At 36.1% G+C, this 17,401-nt stretch overlaps 1 protein-coding gene across 8 annotated transcripts in view; it reads left to right on the top strand.

Moving 5' to 3' along the window:
- LOC102951328 (WD repeat containing planar cell polarity effector) overlaps positions 1-17,401 on the top strand; it is a 619,322-nt gene that overhangs the window by 93,025 nt on the left and 508,896 nt on the right. For all 8 annotated transcript variants that reach the window (XR_006215760.1, XM_042981516.1, XM_042981515.1 and 5 more), the window contains exon 2: positions 16,829-16,994. The gene's annotated coding sequence lies outside the window, so the exon portion shown is untranslated. The remainder of the gene's footprint in view (positions 1-16,828; positions 16,995-17,401) is intronic.

Raw genomic sequence — 17,401 nt, 5'->3', positions numbered from 1 at the left:
TGAACTAGAACTATTTGGCTAAGCCACTTCCAAATTTGTGACCCACAGAAACTATGAGATCATAAATATTAAATAGTAGTTTTAAAAGGTGCTAAGTTTGCTTTGCAGCAATAGATAACTGATGCATCCCGTCAGCTGAATGGCAAAGCTCACAAGCTTGGAAACCACATGTTGAAGAGTTCAGAGCTATAATCAGCTCAGGTTCCTGAATCAGCATGTAGAGGACAGTCTTCTTCTCTAGTTTCTCCACTCCCCACAATAACCTTGATTGTAGAGACAGAAATAAACTTATTTACAGCAATTAAATTTGGGGGTCTAAATTTTACAGTACTTCAGCGTGTCCTAACTAACACATCAACTTTATGTTCTATCTTTCTTTCTTTAATTGTTATGTATATATGAGGATATTATTCTGCTGAGCAAGGATTACTCTTGGAATAGTTCTTTAAACACTATCAAAAACATTTCATTGGTTAAAAATCATATGATTAAATATTGAAAGTTCTTTTCTCACCTGCAAATCCTATTTTATTTGCCTAGCCTTGGAATAGTTACAGTTAATACTATGATAACCCTGCCCAGTTCCCCTTTACATGCTTGAAGCACCCCCAGTCCCTTGAGTGTGACTAGTAATGGCTTACACGTAAGGCCAACGGGAGCCAACTCAGGAAATTATGCCCTCTCTATAGATGATCCACAACCTATGGCCAAACAAAATGATGTCATAAAAGTCCAGCCCTGTTGCCACAAGGAATGATAGGTTTATGGTGTCATTTATATCCAGAGCTCTCCCCTTTGTAGATTGGGCTAAAGCTGGACTTTATGTAATACCAGATCCTTACTTGGCAGCTCTTTTGCTTCCCTATCATGTTCTTCTCTCTCCCTTACAAATTTTTCTCCAAAGAGTGCCTTCTCAATAAGACACATGCACCCAAATCTGTATCTCAAATTCTGCTTTTAGAGAATCTAATATAAGACTACCTATTTTCATGAAACTAGACAGGAAAGGTGAGATCTTCTCAGTTATTTATAAGACTGATATATTTGATTCATGAGAAAAGAAGATGTATTCTTAGTCCAAAACTTTGAAAAATACTTTTAAAAAGAAAAACAATAGAGAAAATTAAGAAAGCCAAAAGCTGATAATCTGAAGATATCAACAAAATTGAAAAGTTCTAAGATGAAGAAAAAAATACAACATAAATCACCAATATCAGAATAAAAGAGAGATTATTACTACAAATCCTACAGACATTAAAAGGATAGTAAGATAATATGAAAAATGTAAGTAAGATAATATGAAAAATGTATACCAAAACTCTGAAAACTTAGATAAAATGGGTAAATTTCTTGAAAAATGCAATTTACCAAGGTCAACAACAGATTAAACAGAAGATGCTAATAGTCCTATACCTATTAAAGAAATTAAATATATTGTCAAAAACTTCCCAAAACAGAAAAAACTCTCAACACAGATGGTTTCATTGGAGAATTCTACCAAACAATTATGGAAGAAAAAAACACTAATCTTATAAAAGCTCTTTCTTACAGAAAATAAAGAAGAGGCAAGACTTTCCTACTTTATAAGATCATCATAATCCTAATCCTAAAACCTAGCAAAGATATTACAAGAAAAGAAAATTATCTACCAATATCACACATGAATACAGACCTAAAAAATCCCTGAAGGGGCGTCTGGGTGGCTCAGTTGGTTAAGCATCCAACTTCAGCTCAGGTCACGATCTCATGGTTCACAAGTTCAAGCTCCATGTTGGGCTCTGTGCTGACAGCTCAGAGCCTAGAGACTGCTTCAGATTCTCTATCTCCCTCTCTTTCTTCACCCACTCACACTCTCTCTCTTTCTCTGTCTCAAAAATAAATAAACATTAAAAAAAATTTTTTTAAACCTTGAAAATGTATTAATTGAACCCAACAATACCTGATAGGACTAATATACCATGACCAAGAAAGGTAGAGCCTGAGAATGCAAGGTTGGTTTAACACTCAAAAATCAATCAGTATAACCACATTAATGGAGAAAAAACACCCTTAGATCATCTTCACAAATACAGAAAATGCATTTTGTCAAAATTTATCACCCATTTATAAAAACACTTGTAGTAAACTAGGAATAGGAAGGATCTTTCTCAGTTTCATAAAAGGCAGCTATAAAAACTTACAGCTAATATCACACAACAGTCATACATTGGATGATGTCCCCCTATAATTGGGACAAGGAGTAGAAGCCCACTTTCCGAACTTCTTTTCAACATTGTAATAAAGGTGCCAGCTACTCCAATAAGGCAAGAAAAATAAAAATAATAAAGAAGAAAGAAATAACAAGAGTTATACCTTTCATCTATTCTGTGTATCCTAGCAAACTAGTGTTTATAAACATGTTGTTTAGCAACATAATAATAATAGCAAAGGTAAGATACCAGAGAGATTATAGGATTGGAATACATTAAACATTTAACATAGTCAATTCATGTAATATGGCAAGCTAGGCACCTGGTTTGTCTTTCTTTAAGAAAACAAAAAAAAATTCTAGATAATATATTTTAAAATATTTAAAATATCAATTTACTATAAGAAAGTAAGGAATTCTCAGATCAGGGATTAAAAGAGGCAGGAAGCCCAGAGAAGTAAGTGTAGCATTTTAGCCATTTTTCTTTCTCAAGGCATTGCCTAAATTGCATGAATTTGAACTTATCATGGACTCACAGAACCCACAAAGAAGGGGACAGAGACCAGGGCCCTCCAAAGGTAGTAGTTTAATAGAAGCTCCTTCCTAATCAATAAAGCTAAGACATCAAAGTTCTAAACACTCGGTATCAGCATGTTTATACCCCTTTCCTGTCCTTGGGATCTACAAAGAAAATAGTTTTCACTCTTAGCATTGAGCAGAGAAGAAAAAAATGTCACCCAGGAGTTGTGATTACAAAACAGTTCTTGCACAGGTTTGTAGCACAAATTCATAGGAACCGTGTGCTACCAAAACCTTAAGCTAAGAATTTAAATTACAGTATTCTAGATTTGTAGTGCCATCATATGACTAGTCAGCATCATATGTAAATTCAGTCTGGCACATCCCACCACAGCCTCAGACTTCGAAGAGTTCCGAGAAGTAAAACCCCAAGTAAAATGAACAGCTCATGGGAGAAAAAAAAAACTGAGAAAACACACAAGTACAAAAGATACCGTGAGTGATATACAGCAGAAACAAATATTGCCAAGAATATGTTCACATATATTTCAGACACAAACTATAAAATTAAAATGTTTACAATGCTTAAAGAAGTAAAAGATAAACTTCACAGTGTGTTCCAGGAATAAAACATTACCAAAACATATCCAGCAATGGGTAGAAAAGAAAATATATTATGACCAAGTGAGGTTTATCCTAATACCAGTAAATTAATTAATATAATTCACCACATTAACAGGTTAAAGGAGAAAATTTATATGATCATCTCAATGATTGCAGAAAAGGTGTTTGATAAAATCTGACATTCATTTATAATAAAAACTCCTAGCTAACTAGAAACAGAAGAGGTTTTTTCAGCCCAATTTAAAAATAAGTAAAACTTAAGAAAACATTACATTTAATGGTTAGTTATTAAAATATTTTCTCTAAGATTGGGAACAAGGTAAGAATGCCCACTTCTATTTAACATCATACTGCCCACTTCTATTTAGCATTGTACTAGTCATTGAAGAAAAAAAAAGAACAAAGTATAAGAAGAATAAGGATTGGAAAGAGGGAGAATATTATCATTGTTCTCAAATGATGTTGTAGGTAAAAAATTCAAAATACGCCACCAATAAAGTTTTTCCAGCTTTACTGACATATAACTGGTAACCAATAACTTTTTAATGAATGTGGATTTAACAAAAGTTTCCAGATACCAACTCGATATACAAAAATTATCACATTTCTGTATAGCAGCACCATGTACTAAATGTATCTCTGTGTATATACATACATATATATATACATATATGTATATATATATATGCACATATACATATATACCACATCTATATTTTTAAAACCATGAATATCTAGGAATTAACCTAACATCAAAACTTTTAAGAAAAAACAGACTAGAAGATTCTATATTGTAAAGATATCTGTTGTCCCCAATTTGATCTATAGAATCAATGCAATCTCAATAAGATCGCCAATAGATTTTTTAAAAGTGGAACTTCATAGTCATGTTCTAAAATTTATATGGAGATACAAAGGACCTGAGATATCCAAGTAACTCTTGAAGAAGATGAATAAGTTTAGGGGACTTGCCCTACGGACTTCAAGACATAAAGCATTTGTTCTTATACTATATTAAGATAGTATAGTATTGGTGCTGCATAGAGAAATAGGTCAATGGAACAGAATTAAAGCTCAGAAATAAACACTGGCATATATAGATAATAATATATGACAGAAGAGTATTGCAGATAGTGGGAAAGGATGGATTTTTCAATAAATAATACTGGATAAAGATATTCATATGGGAAAATATTACATTGGCTCTCTATCCCACACAATAATCAAAATAAATTTCTGGGAGAAATAAAGACCAAAAAGTCAGAGGTAAAGTTAAAGGCATTGAAAGATAATATAGGAAAATATCTTCGTGGCAACAGAATACAGAAGTATTTCTTTTTTTTTTTTATTTTTTATGTTTATTTATTTTTTTTTGAGAGAGAGAGAGAGACAAGCGCGAGCAGGGGAGGGGCAGAGAGAGAGGGAGACCCAGAATCCGAAGCAGGCTCCAGGCTCTGAGCTGTCAGCACAGAGCCCGACACGGGGCTTGAACCCACAAGCCATGAGATATGACCTGAGCCGAAGTCGGATGCCCAACCAACTGAGCTACCCAGGCGCCCCCAGAAGTATTTCTTACACAAAGAACAAAACATTGAACAGAGAGGGAAATGTAAACTACGTCAAAATTGAGAAGTTCTGATCTTCAAAATACATCTTAAACAGAATGCAAAGACAAGCTATAAGCTAGAAGATATTTAAGATCTGTTATTTAGCATATATAAGAGCTGCTACAAATCAGTAAGAAAACAACAAAATATTCAGCATCTAAATGGGCAAGAGCCTTGACCAAACATTTCACAAAAGAAGAAACCTGAATGCCCCATAAACTCATGAAAACATGTCCAACCTAATCAATTGTCAAGAAAATGCAAATGCAATAAGACACCATTTTTTGCCCATCAGACTGACAAAATTTAAAAATAGTGCCATATGTTGATGAGCATTTGTAATAATGGGAACTCAGCTGTGCTGGTAGGAGTATTAATGAATGTAAAAACTGAAAAATAGTTTGGTGCTACCTCATAAAGAAGCACCAGGCTTCTTATAAAAGGCACCAGGCTGGAGACTCAGGAAAGAATTACAGTTAAAGTCCAAAGTCAGTCTATTGGCAAACCAGAAAGAGCCAATGTTTCAAATAAAGTGGAAAGACAGTCTGCTGACAGAATTCCCTCTTGTTCAGGGGAGGTCAGCCTTTTGCTTTATTCAGCCTTTGCTTTATTTATTTGCTTTATTGAATCAGATCTGGAGGCCACTCTATTTTACTCAGAGTCCACCAATTTAAATTTAAATCTCATCCAAAAATACCCACACAGAAACATCCAAATTTCTAGGCACCATGGTTCAGCCAAGTTAAAAATAACCATCACAGCCCCAAACTAGAAAAGAAAAAAATCTAAGTGTCTCATCAGCAGTAGACTGGATAAATAAATTGTGCCTTATACATATAATAAGTACTAAATTACTACTGTGGTAAGCACAATTCTAAATTGCTCCCCCTCCACCATGGTCTCTACCCCTGCTGTTATGCCCTGTATAATCTCTCCTTGAATGCAGGTAGTACCTATGACTTGTTTCTAACAAATAGAATATGAGAAAAGTCACAGGGCGTTACTCTCTTTATTAGGTTATGTTATAGGCAAAGGTGATGGGATATCACCCCCATGGTTTTGTGTGTGTATGTGTGTATATGTGTCTCCATATTTACATATGCATATTTATGTACACACACACACACACACACACACACATCTATGTATATATATTTAAGCAGACTCTTCTCTCCTGCTGGCCTCCAAGAAGCAAGCTACCATGATTTTTAAAGCTTCAAGAGAGTGAATTCTGCCAATAATCCAAATGAGCTTGGAAGCAGATCCTTCCCCCTGTTAAGCCTCCAGAGGAGAATGCATCCTGGCTGGCAACTTGACAACAGCCTAGTGAGACCCTAAGCAGAGGACCTAGTTAAGTCACACCTGGACTGTTGACCCTGTGGAACCTGTGAGATAATAAATGTGTGGTGTTTTAGGCCACTAAAACTTGGTAATTTGGTAATTTGTAATTTGATAATTTGTTAACAGCATATAAAAATTTGCAGCTATACAGAAATGAAAATCAACTACAGCTATATGTATCAATATAGATGAATCTTCTAAGGTTGAACAAAAGAAGTCATAAAAATACAGATGGTAGGTTCCGTTTGCATTATGTATGAAAGCAGATAAAACCCAACCAATATGTAATTTAGGGAAGCATACATAAAGAATAAAGTTATAAAGAAAAGCAAAGGAAAAAAATCACAAAAGATGGGAGGATAGATTACTTCTGCAATAGAGCACAGGATGCACCCAGAGCTCTAAGATATTAGCAACATTGTATTTCATAGCCAGAACTCAAATATTAAAAATAATTTAATTTATAGAATATACAAAATACAGTCCTATATTTATGGTTAGCCCCCACCCCAACCCTCCAGCTCAATTCCCCTCCTTATGGTGGAGTGATTTGAGGTCAGACAAACCTAAATTCAATTCTTAATTCTGTTCCTTCCTTACTATATGATCTTGATTTGGAGCTATATGATCAATATCTAGTCTCCAGACTTTCCAGATGAAAGGGCTGTAATAAAATAACAGTTGAAAAATCATTACCTTGTTTAATGAAAAAAAAAAAAAACAAAATCAACAATTTTGAGTTCTAACATACACATAAATACTATGGTTATATTTTTTAATTAAAAAATGATAGGGGTGCCTGGGTGGCTCAGTCGGTTAAACTTCCAACTTTGGCTCAGGTCATGATCTCACAGTTCACAAGTTCGAGCCCAGCGTTGGGCTCTGTGCTGACAGCTCAGAGCCTGGAACCTGCTTTGGATTCTGTGTCTCCCTCTTTCTCTGCCCCTCCCCTGCTCACACTCTGTGTGTGTGTGTGTGTGTGTGTGTGTGTGTGTGTGTGTGTGTGTCTTTCTCTCTCAAAAGTAAACATTAAAAAAAATTACAGTAATCAACCAACTTCGCAGAGAGAGTGGTACTTATATGCTGGTAGCATGCAAATTGACAGTCTTTTGGGAGAGTAGGTTTAACCATATGTGAAATGTGAAATGATATATTAAAGTATTGTCATTCTTCATATTACAAAACTGTAATCATCAAGACAGTATGGTACTGGCACAAAAACAGACACTCAGATCAATGGAACAGAACAGAGAACCCAGAAATGGACACACAAACATATGGCCAACTAATCTTTGACAAAGCAGGAAAGAATATCCAATGGAATAAAGATAGTCTCTTCAGCAAGTGGTGCTAGGAAAACTGAACAGCGACATGCAGAAAAATGAACCTGGACCACTTTCTTACACCACACAAAAATAAACTCAAAATGGATGAAAGACCTAAATGTAAGACAGGAAGCCATCAAAATCCTCAAGGAGAAAGCAGGCAAAAACCTCTTTGATCTTATGCAGCAACTTCTTAATACGTCTTTGGAGGCAAGGGAAACAAAAGCAAAAATGAACTATTGGGACCTCATTCTGCACAGCGAAGGAAACAATCAGCAAAACTGTAAGACAGCTGACGGAATGGGAGAAGATATTTGCAAATGACATATCAGATAAAGGGTTAGCATCCAAAATCTATAAAGAACTTATCAAACTCAACACCCAAAAAACAAATAATCAAGTGAAGAAATGGGCAAAAGACATGAATGGACACTTCTCCAAAGAAGACATCCAGATGGCCAGCCAACTGCCACGTGAAAAAATACTCTACATCCCTCATCATCAGGGAAATACAAATCAAAACCACAATGAGATACAACCTCATACCTGTCAGAATGGCTAACATTAACAACTCAGGCAACAACAGATATTGGCAGGGATGTGGAGAGACAGGATCTCTTTTGCACTGCTGGTGGGAATGCAAACTGGTGCAGCCATTCTGGAAAACAGTATGGAGGTTCCTCAAAAAATTAAAAATAGAACTACCCTATGACCCAGCAGTTATACTACTAGGTATTTATCCAAGCAATACAGGTATGCTGTTTTGAAGGGGCACATGCACTCCAATGTTTATAGCAGCACTAACAACAACAGCCAAAGTATGGAAAGAACTTTATATATACCACATTTTCTTGATATATATATCAAGATATATATATATATATATATATATATATATATATATATGGAGTATTGATATATATATATATGGAGTATTACTCAGTAATCAAAAAGAATGAAATCTTGCCATTTACAACTACATGGATGGAACTGGAGGGTATGATGCTAAGTGAAATGAGTCAGTCAGAGAAGGACAACTATCATATGACTTCACTCATGAGGAATTTAAGATATAAAACAGATGAACATAAGGGGAAGGAAGGAAAAATAATAAAAAAACATGGAGGAGGAGAAAACATAAAAGGTTGTTAAATATAGAGAACAAACAGGGTTGCTGAAGGGGTTGTGAGAGGGGGGATTGGCTAAATGGGTAGGGGCATTAAGGAATCTACTCCTGAAATCATTGTTGCACCATATGCTAACTAACTTGGAGGTAAATTAAACAATAAATAAATTTTAAAAAATATGTCAGAAAAAATAAAGTATTGTCATTCTTTGACTCAGGATTTCTACTTTGGGGAATTTAAGGTTATTTAAGAAAATAAAAAGTCAGAATCAAAGCCAATGTGTGCAATAATGTTTAAACTTTTGTTGTTTGTTTATTTATCTATTTTGAAGCAGCGAGAGAGAGAGAGAGAGAGCGAGCATATGTGAGCGCAAGCCGGGGAAGGGCAGAGAGAATGGGAGAGAATCACTAGCAGACTCTGTGCTGTCAGCACAGAGCCTGATGTGGGGCCAGATCCCATGAACTGTGAGATAGTGACCTGAGTCAAAACCAAGTGTCAGACGCTTAACCTACAGAGCCACCCACATGCCCCATGTGCAATAATTTTTAAGGCAGAAATATTTATGAAAACAAAACTTGAAACAATTAACGTTTTTTTTTTTTGTAAATTACCAAAGTAGAGTACATGGGCAATAAAAATAATGTGATAAATATATGCCTCGTATTGGTATATGGATATATTAAATAACATCAAATGAACAATGAGAACTAAACATGCATTCATATGCTATCTGTATGATTAAAAATATCTGCAGAAGCATTGAAAACATCAGAGATAGTTAAAACAATTTAAATAATTGTGTTAGGTTTATGAGAATGTTCAATGAAGTGACTATGATTTTTAAAATAAGCGGGTATATTTAACTGGAGGCATAAATTTAATGATGGAATTTCAGGCAGTATTATAGACAGATGGTGAAACTATTTGTGCAGGATGTGGGGGTGGTTTGAGGATAGGGGGACCTAAAATCTCACCACATGGGAAGTTTCTATAATCAGAGGGTTTTCTCTGGTTGTTTAGGCTGTGGAGCCAAAAGGGGAGAATCATGTATAAGATTTCTCAAGGGAGAAAAAAACTGGAAGAACCATACTTAGAAAAATGTGATTATAAATTAATTTCTCTTTAGGACGCAGGCTGCTTTGTTTTAGTTTCTTTGTTGTTGTTGTTGTTTCTCTAAAGCAGTTACAACTTAATGATTTACTTCAATATATGAGAGACTTCAGGGTGAGTCTGAATCCTGTGTGCCTCGGTCTGACTAATTTGTTTCAACATGGAAAGAAGTCTGAATAGTGTAACAATTAATGAATATAATCATTCATAGAATGGTATCCAATTGCTTTGATGGCAGCAATTCTAAGGTGGTTTAGTTCTGAGTCTTAGTAATTTTAGTAAATTAAAACCAAAAAAAAAAAAAAAAAAAAAAAGAATGAAGAACCATTCCCAACCACAGGCCAGCATAAAAGAAAGCCCAGGAGCAGGAGGAGAGGTTCCACATGGCTACTGAGCTTTCAGATTAGAGCACAAATTAGAAATGATGAAGAAGTCTATTTAATCTTAATCAATAGGGTATAGGTGTTCTGCCTAGAGACAAAGTGAATGCACATAAAAGCGTTATGTGTCCAAGAGCACGATGACTTCAGCATATCACATCTCTATCTCCATTTCTCCAGTTACAGAATAAAACCCTCTGTGTAGAATAAAACCCACCATCCCTGCCATTCATCCATCTGGAACATATTGTGACATATTAGAGAAATCAATGATTTTTTTCAGAGCATGACATACAGTTGTCCCTGCTATCAACTGGCTTATTACACTTTAATCAAGACTACCTCTGTTTTTTGCATTAAGTTATCTGATTTCTACCCAAGGATTTTTTTAGAGAGATATTTAAATCACAAAGAGTGATAAGCAGTGAATGAATTTTAAGTTAATTTTCCATGATAGTAAAATTGTAAGACATATAGGAAGGTTACATAGACTGTTTTTACCTTTAAGCAGCTCATGATTGAAGGAAGGAAGGAAGGAAGGAAGGAAGGAAGGAAGGAAGGAAGGAAGGAAGGAAGGAAGAAAGAAAGGAAAGAAAGAAAGAAAGGAAGGAAGGAAGGAAGGAAGGAAGAAAGGAAGAAAGAAAAAGCTTTTGGTATCACAAGGGCTACGATGTAATCTCCCTAATAAGATCACTTGATAACAAGTTGCTCAACTGTGTACATGACCTTTCAAATAGAGCTCCCTCTTAATTCCATGAACTGTCATGCAGGTATTCATAACTTGGGATTACATTTCATATACATTATTTGAGAAGTCTACACAATACTAACAAAATGATTTTCTTAAAATCCTATTCTCTCGTTTCCAGGTATATCATGATATATTAAGGAAAAAGGCACCTGTGATATCAACAAATTGCTTTAGAATCTAAAGTTTAGATAATGTCACAAACTATTCAAAGAAATTAGTAAGTCTTTCCCACAGCTGTTCTTCCACTTCCCCTGGCAGCATCAGGTGGCAAGGACAGGCAGTAACCAAATCCATTTAGCGTTAGGCATGACTCTGAAAGAACTTCGAGGACCTTACTGAAGTAGTTGAGTCTGATGTTCTGAGAAATGATGAAATATGGGAGCCATGTAACGGGTTGCACATACCATCTCCCACCAAGCTTCATTTAGCATATAGCTTGAAATTTTGTTGGATAACAACTTGCAGGCAGGGAGAACAATTGAGGAGAAAAAGTACTGGAGTTGGACAGATGGAGATGCAAATTCTAGGCCCTCTCAATATCAACCCCTCTTAGCCTGGCTACTCCTCTGTAACAGGAAAACTACAAACAACATCAATTCCATAGGGTCATTTGAATATTAAAAGAATGTAAACAAACTACTTAGCATAAAAATAAAAGCTCAAGAAGTGTTAGTTCTCTTCCCCCATTCACCTGGGTCACCTTGGCCTTTCTTATTAAATTTTCAGTTTATTTTCAATTACAGCATTCTTAGATTCTTTAGAATCTAGTCAATTAGATGCAATTGATAACATTGTGTTCTGTGTTGTTAATGCAAGTACTGAGTATAGTTTCCCTGGTGCCACTTGGTAATTATCCAGACATTCTACAAGGTCAAGGTCTGTGGCATTGTGCAGAGCATACAATAAACAATCCATCAGCATTTTTGTGTCACTTTGTATGAGTCTTCTTTGTTAGTTACCACTGCTCTGGAATTTTGTGTTGATAATCTAAAGATAATCTCATTAGCATTTTGTAGATAAAAGCTTCATCACAATAAGAGTCTGCATAAAATAAACTGAACAAAACTAGACTTTTAGTGCAAACTACTAAAGTTTCTTTATTGAGAGGATTTGGATCAGACAGGTCACCATAAGCTCTGATGTGACAGTACCATAATGGTCCTTTGGACCTATTCCATAATGGAGTAGGAAGGCCAGACCTGTTTAACCAAATACTGGGTGCTCCCTGTAATGCTCAGTGGGCATCATGTGCAAGTTACATGGCACTTTAATGGAGGACCACTAAAATGACAAACTGGAATAAAGACATTGAAATAGCAACTTTCATCCCTCTTTTTCTCCCTCCCTTCCTTCCATCCTTTCCTGCCTTCTTTGCTATTCTTTCCCTTTTTTATTTATTTCCATTTTATCTTTATACAGGCTGCTGACAAAAACACACATTACACATATGTTACACACATGTTACTACAAGATGAACTATTAGAGACTGGGGAGACTAATACTGCTGCACATGCAATCAAGACATTCCTCTAGGTATAGCCAAGAGTTAGAGATCAGGACTCAGACAAGCACAAGCACTCATTAACACAATCTCTAAAATATGCCTGAAATGTGATGAAAATTCTATCTATAGTTATTCTACCTTAGTTAGCTTGCTTTTCTTTTGTTAAAATTAACTCTTATAATTTTTTATTAATCACCAGATGATGTATGATCCAATTATAATACATCATTTATGTTTCTGTTTATCTAAACTTTCATCTGTATAGAGGCATAGAGAGATGTCTGGAATAATATTCACTTAAGGTTAACAATGTTTATTTTCTGAATGGTAAGAAGTATTTTTTTTAAGTTTTTTTTTTTAATTTATTTTGAGAGAGAGAGATAGAGAGCAAGTTGGGGAGGGGCAGAGAGAGAAGAAAAGACAGAATCCCAAGTAGGCTCTGCACTGTCTGTGCAGAGCCCGAAGCGGGGCTCCAACTCACAAACCGTGAGATCATGACCTGAACTTAAACCAAGTGTTGGATGCTCAACTGACGCAGCCACCCAGGCACCCCAAAAGTATTTTTTGCTTTATTTTTTGTGTTTTTCTTAATTGCTTGAATTTTTTAAATGAGTATGTATCTTTTTAAAAAAATATTGAAGTTGTTATTCTTTAATAAAATCATACAAAATAATGATTTTCCACTTATCTAGCTCTTGTTAAAAGTGACAAATATGAAATGAGAAGTTATACTGGTAAGCCCTTAAATATTATGAGAAAAATTGTGTAAATATTATAATTACCCAGGTGAACCAACAAAATTTAAGATGCAATGTATCAGTGGGTTGAGTGACAGATTCTTGATTTCTGTTTGGGTCGTGATCTCCTGGTTGTGAAATTTAGTCCTGCTTTGAGCTCCGAGCTGAGTATGGAGCCTGCTTAAGATTCTTTCTCTCCCTCTTTCTTGCCCCCAACCTACTTGCTCACGCACACTCTCTTTCTCAAAATAAATAAGTAAATACACTTAAAGGGCACCTGGGTGGCTCAGTCAGTTAAATGACTGACTTCAGCTCAGGTCATGATCTCACAGTTCACCAGTTCAGGCCCCACATTGAGGTCTGTGCTGATAGCTCAGTCTGGAGTCAGCTTGGGGTTCTGTGTCTCCCTCACTCTCTTCCCCTCCCCCGCTCATGCTCACACGTGCACTCTCTCTCTCTCTTTCTCTCTCTTAAAAATAAATAAACATTAAAAAAAGTTATCACTAAATAAACTTTAAAAAAAAGATGCAATGTATCAAAGCCAGAAATCACCCAAATTAGGCAAACAAAATAAATAAACAGTACAGTGAAATACAAATAAACCTTGATTCTGCTAAGGCCATTTCCAGTGTAATTGAAAAATTAAATAAAAAATTTGCTATCAAAGATTCTGGAAAGAAAACCAGCCTGTGGGCATGGTGGGGAGAAACAGAGGGTCCCACAGGACTGAGACCTTTTCTCTAGTCCTTGATGGCATCCCAAAAGGTGTCCCTATTAAGTGTTTTCTCTCAGTGGTTGTTTGTTTATTGTTCTTTTTTAATTTACTTATTTTGAGAGAGAGAGAGAGAGAGAGAGAGAGAGAGAGAGAGAAGGTGCACCCTCTGGGGAGGGGCAGAGAAAGGGAGAGAGAATCCCAAATAGGCTCCACGGTGTCATCACAGAGCCTGAAGTAGGCCTTGATCCCATGAACCTCAAGATCATGACCTGAGCCAAAATCAAGAGTCAGGTGCTTTAACCAACTGAGCTATCCAGACGCCCCTTTGTCTCAGTCTCTTTGAAGGATCAGCTTATAGCAAAGTAAGAGGGGTTGCATAATATGAGAAACCTGTTACTGATCATTAGAGTTGACCTTTGGCCAGAAAATGCCAACTTCCTTCCGTGTGGAAAGACAGCATCCAGAAATCTCTGACTTCTTAGATTCAGATCTTGAACTTCTAGAAATTGGGTTCGAAGAAAAGCATCACCTGCTGGAAAGGTTACTACAAACAGCTGCCAGTCACCAAATGAGGAGTACTGTGGGTTACACATTTATATTACGGCTGCAAACATAGAGAATAACCAGATCTTCCCATAAAGAATATACTTTGTGGCTTAAAAACAAACAGTAGATAATACATGACAAGAGGGAAATCCACTTAGATAGTGGATAGTGGATAATTCACTAACTTAAGGTATCTATTTACAAATTGGTTCTGAAGCACAATCATTTATTAAAGAAAGATTTATTCCTCAATTCCCTGAAAGTGATAGGAGCTGTACAGTGAACTCAAGATGTATGCAAATCAAATGAAAACACCAATGACTTAAATCCAGGCAAGCCTATTGTTCTTTTAAATGACAAGTGAAATTCAGAGTGTTGGTGAGAATGTGGAGAAATTTGAACTTTCATATGTTTCTAGTGGAACTATGAATTGTAAAAACACTTGAGTAATCTGTTTGGCTGTATCTTTTAAAGCTAAATATGCACATGCCCTATGACCCAGCCATTCTACTCCTAGGTATATATTTAACAAAAATGCGCAGATATGTGCAGCAAAAGACATATATGAGAATGTTTGTAGCAGCACTTTTTTGTAATAGCCTCAAAATGTAAATGACCCAAAAGCTGATCAATGGTAAAATGGGTAAATTATAGTATTGTATAATGGAATAGTGTACGGCAATGAGAATAAACAAATTACAACTGTATACAACGATGTGCACAAATCTCATGAACATAATGTGGATCAGCCAGACACATGTAGGCCATTGGATAAATTATAAAAACAGGCAAAATGAAACTATGATGTCTGAAATTAGGAAAGTGGTTACCCTCAGGGTTAAAATTATGAAAAGGAGCATGAAAGAGTTTCTGGGAGCTGGTAATACTTTATTTATTGCCCTAGGTGCTGGTTAGATACATGAGTTCAGTTTGTGAAAACTCATTGAACTGCACACTTATAATGTATGTACCTTTCTGTTTATCTGTTATACTTCAGTAAGTTAAAAAAGAAAAACGTATATGTTTATTCTTTATGACTTGTTTAAATTGCCCTCACTTATTACTATGCCAGACTAATGACTATGATCATTATTTGATATTCAGACATTTGGTTTTAACAAAGGTACAGGTTAAAAATATAAATACATATATGCTTGAAAAATAGCCATTTATATCTAAAAGTGACATGATAAAACAAATAGACTAAACTAAATTGCTTTGTCATTTGTCATAAGCATTTTCCACTTCTGGATTGAGCCAATCTCAAGCAAATCTATATGCATGGGGGAGGAGGTGGTGGTAATCTCAAGAACAATCAACTGTCAATAGTAGCCATCATAGTAATAATAATAATAATTAATAGTAATAATAATAGACCCTGAGTAAAAACAAAACAAAACCAAAAACATTTACTGAACATTTTGTTGTGAGACTGTAGATACACCAAGTATTATAAATGAAACAATGTGGGTAATACAATCATGTCTGTGAGTCTGGCTGTAAAGAGGTTTTCATCGAAAATATTAAGATTCACAGAGCTTTCAAACCCAAGGGCCAGGCAGGTAATGCAAATGAGTAAAGCAGGCCAGATGAAATACAGTGGTATTTGGTGGTGAGTTCTGGAAAAACTATAGAACGGCAACCCCTAACTGAGAACCAGAGTAGGTTCAGACCAGACACATCAGGAACTAGTATTGGGCCCCACCCCAGATCTACTGAGTCAGAAACTGTGGGGGTGGAGCCCAGTAATCTGGGTTTTAACAAACTTGATTCTGATCCATGTTCCTGTATGAGAACCACCAATCTAGATGTATTCTCTTTCTCTCTCTCTTTTTTTTTAAATATGTGGACTTAAAAAAAAAGATCTTCTGGCCAGATTTGACCATAGGCTACCAATTTATAGCTCCTGATGAGAATCGAATGAATTTGTATAACTCTATCAGTTCTGTATTTCCCTTTTCTAAGATAAAGACAGATGGTATGTTGAAATTAGGTTTTATTCTCCCCAGGACTGAGACCTATCTAGGCATACCTAGGGTCTGATTGTGATAGGCCTTCTGGAATTTTATTTATAAGACAAGTCAGGTTGCTCCAGGAACTAATCCCAAGTGGAAGAAAGAACCAGGGTACAGAGGTTGCATTAAGGGCAAACAGATGAGATTGAACATGTCTGTGTACAACATGGTGTCTTCCACTTAGATTGTTTGTAGCCCAGCCTGGTGGACTCCTTCATTCTTTCAACAAATAGCTGTTGAACATCTACCTAATCTGTCCCTGAGCCCTGTGACTCCAGGGTGGCTGTAATATAAGACCTAGTAAAGGCTAAAGGAACTGTTTTTTGCTCATCTTCTTAGGACACGAGGACGGCAGCAGTGTTGGCACCAGGACCCTCAACACTTCTGATGCCCTGAAAGTTGGACCCCTTGCACATGTCAGCAGCTGCAACAATGGCGGTGGTACCTTTGGTGGGCAGTGATGACACAGCTTGGAGGACTGGCAGCAGCTAGCTGCTTGTATCAGGTAAGGAGAATTGTGAACATGGTTTGGCAGCTGAGAGAACTGTTCTTGGAGCACCCAGGCACACATCCCTGAGCACCTTGACCTAGTGGAGGTAGAGGATATCCCCCCAGCAGAGACAGGGAAATAAGATTTTTGTAGCTGTGTGTGTTACTATGTGTAACATAAATTACACATAGGAAAACATGGAATCCTTAAGGGAATCTATGACTTTTTGTTTTTCTGTCTTGGCAACAGTTAAAGAACTACATGTTGCTTCTTGTGATAAAGTTAAGGTAATGTGCCTGCAGTGAACATGGTAGACACAAGTATCAAATTTTGAACATTTGGTTTCCTTTTTTAAAATAAAAAGCAGGAAGATTATTACAGGCTTTGGGACATGAGGTTTAAAAAAATCACAGCACACATTC

Source organism: Panthera tigris, chromosome A3 (assembly GCF_018350195.1).
Source record: "Panthera tigris isolate Pti1 chromosome A3, P.tigris_Pti1_mat1.1, whole genome shotgun sequence".
Classification (NCBI taxonomy): Eukaryota; Metazoa; Chordata; class Mammalia; order Carnivora; family Felidae; genus Panthera; species Panthera tigris.
This window is presented reverse-complemented; position numbering and strand designations above follow the sequence as displayed.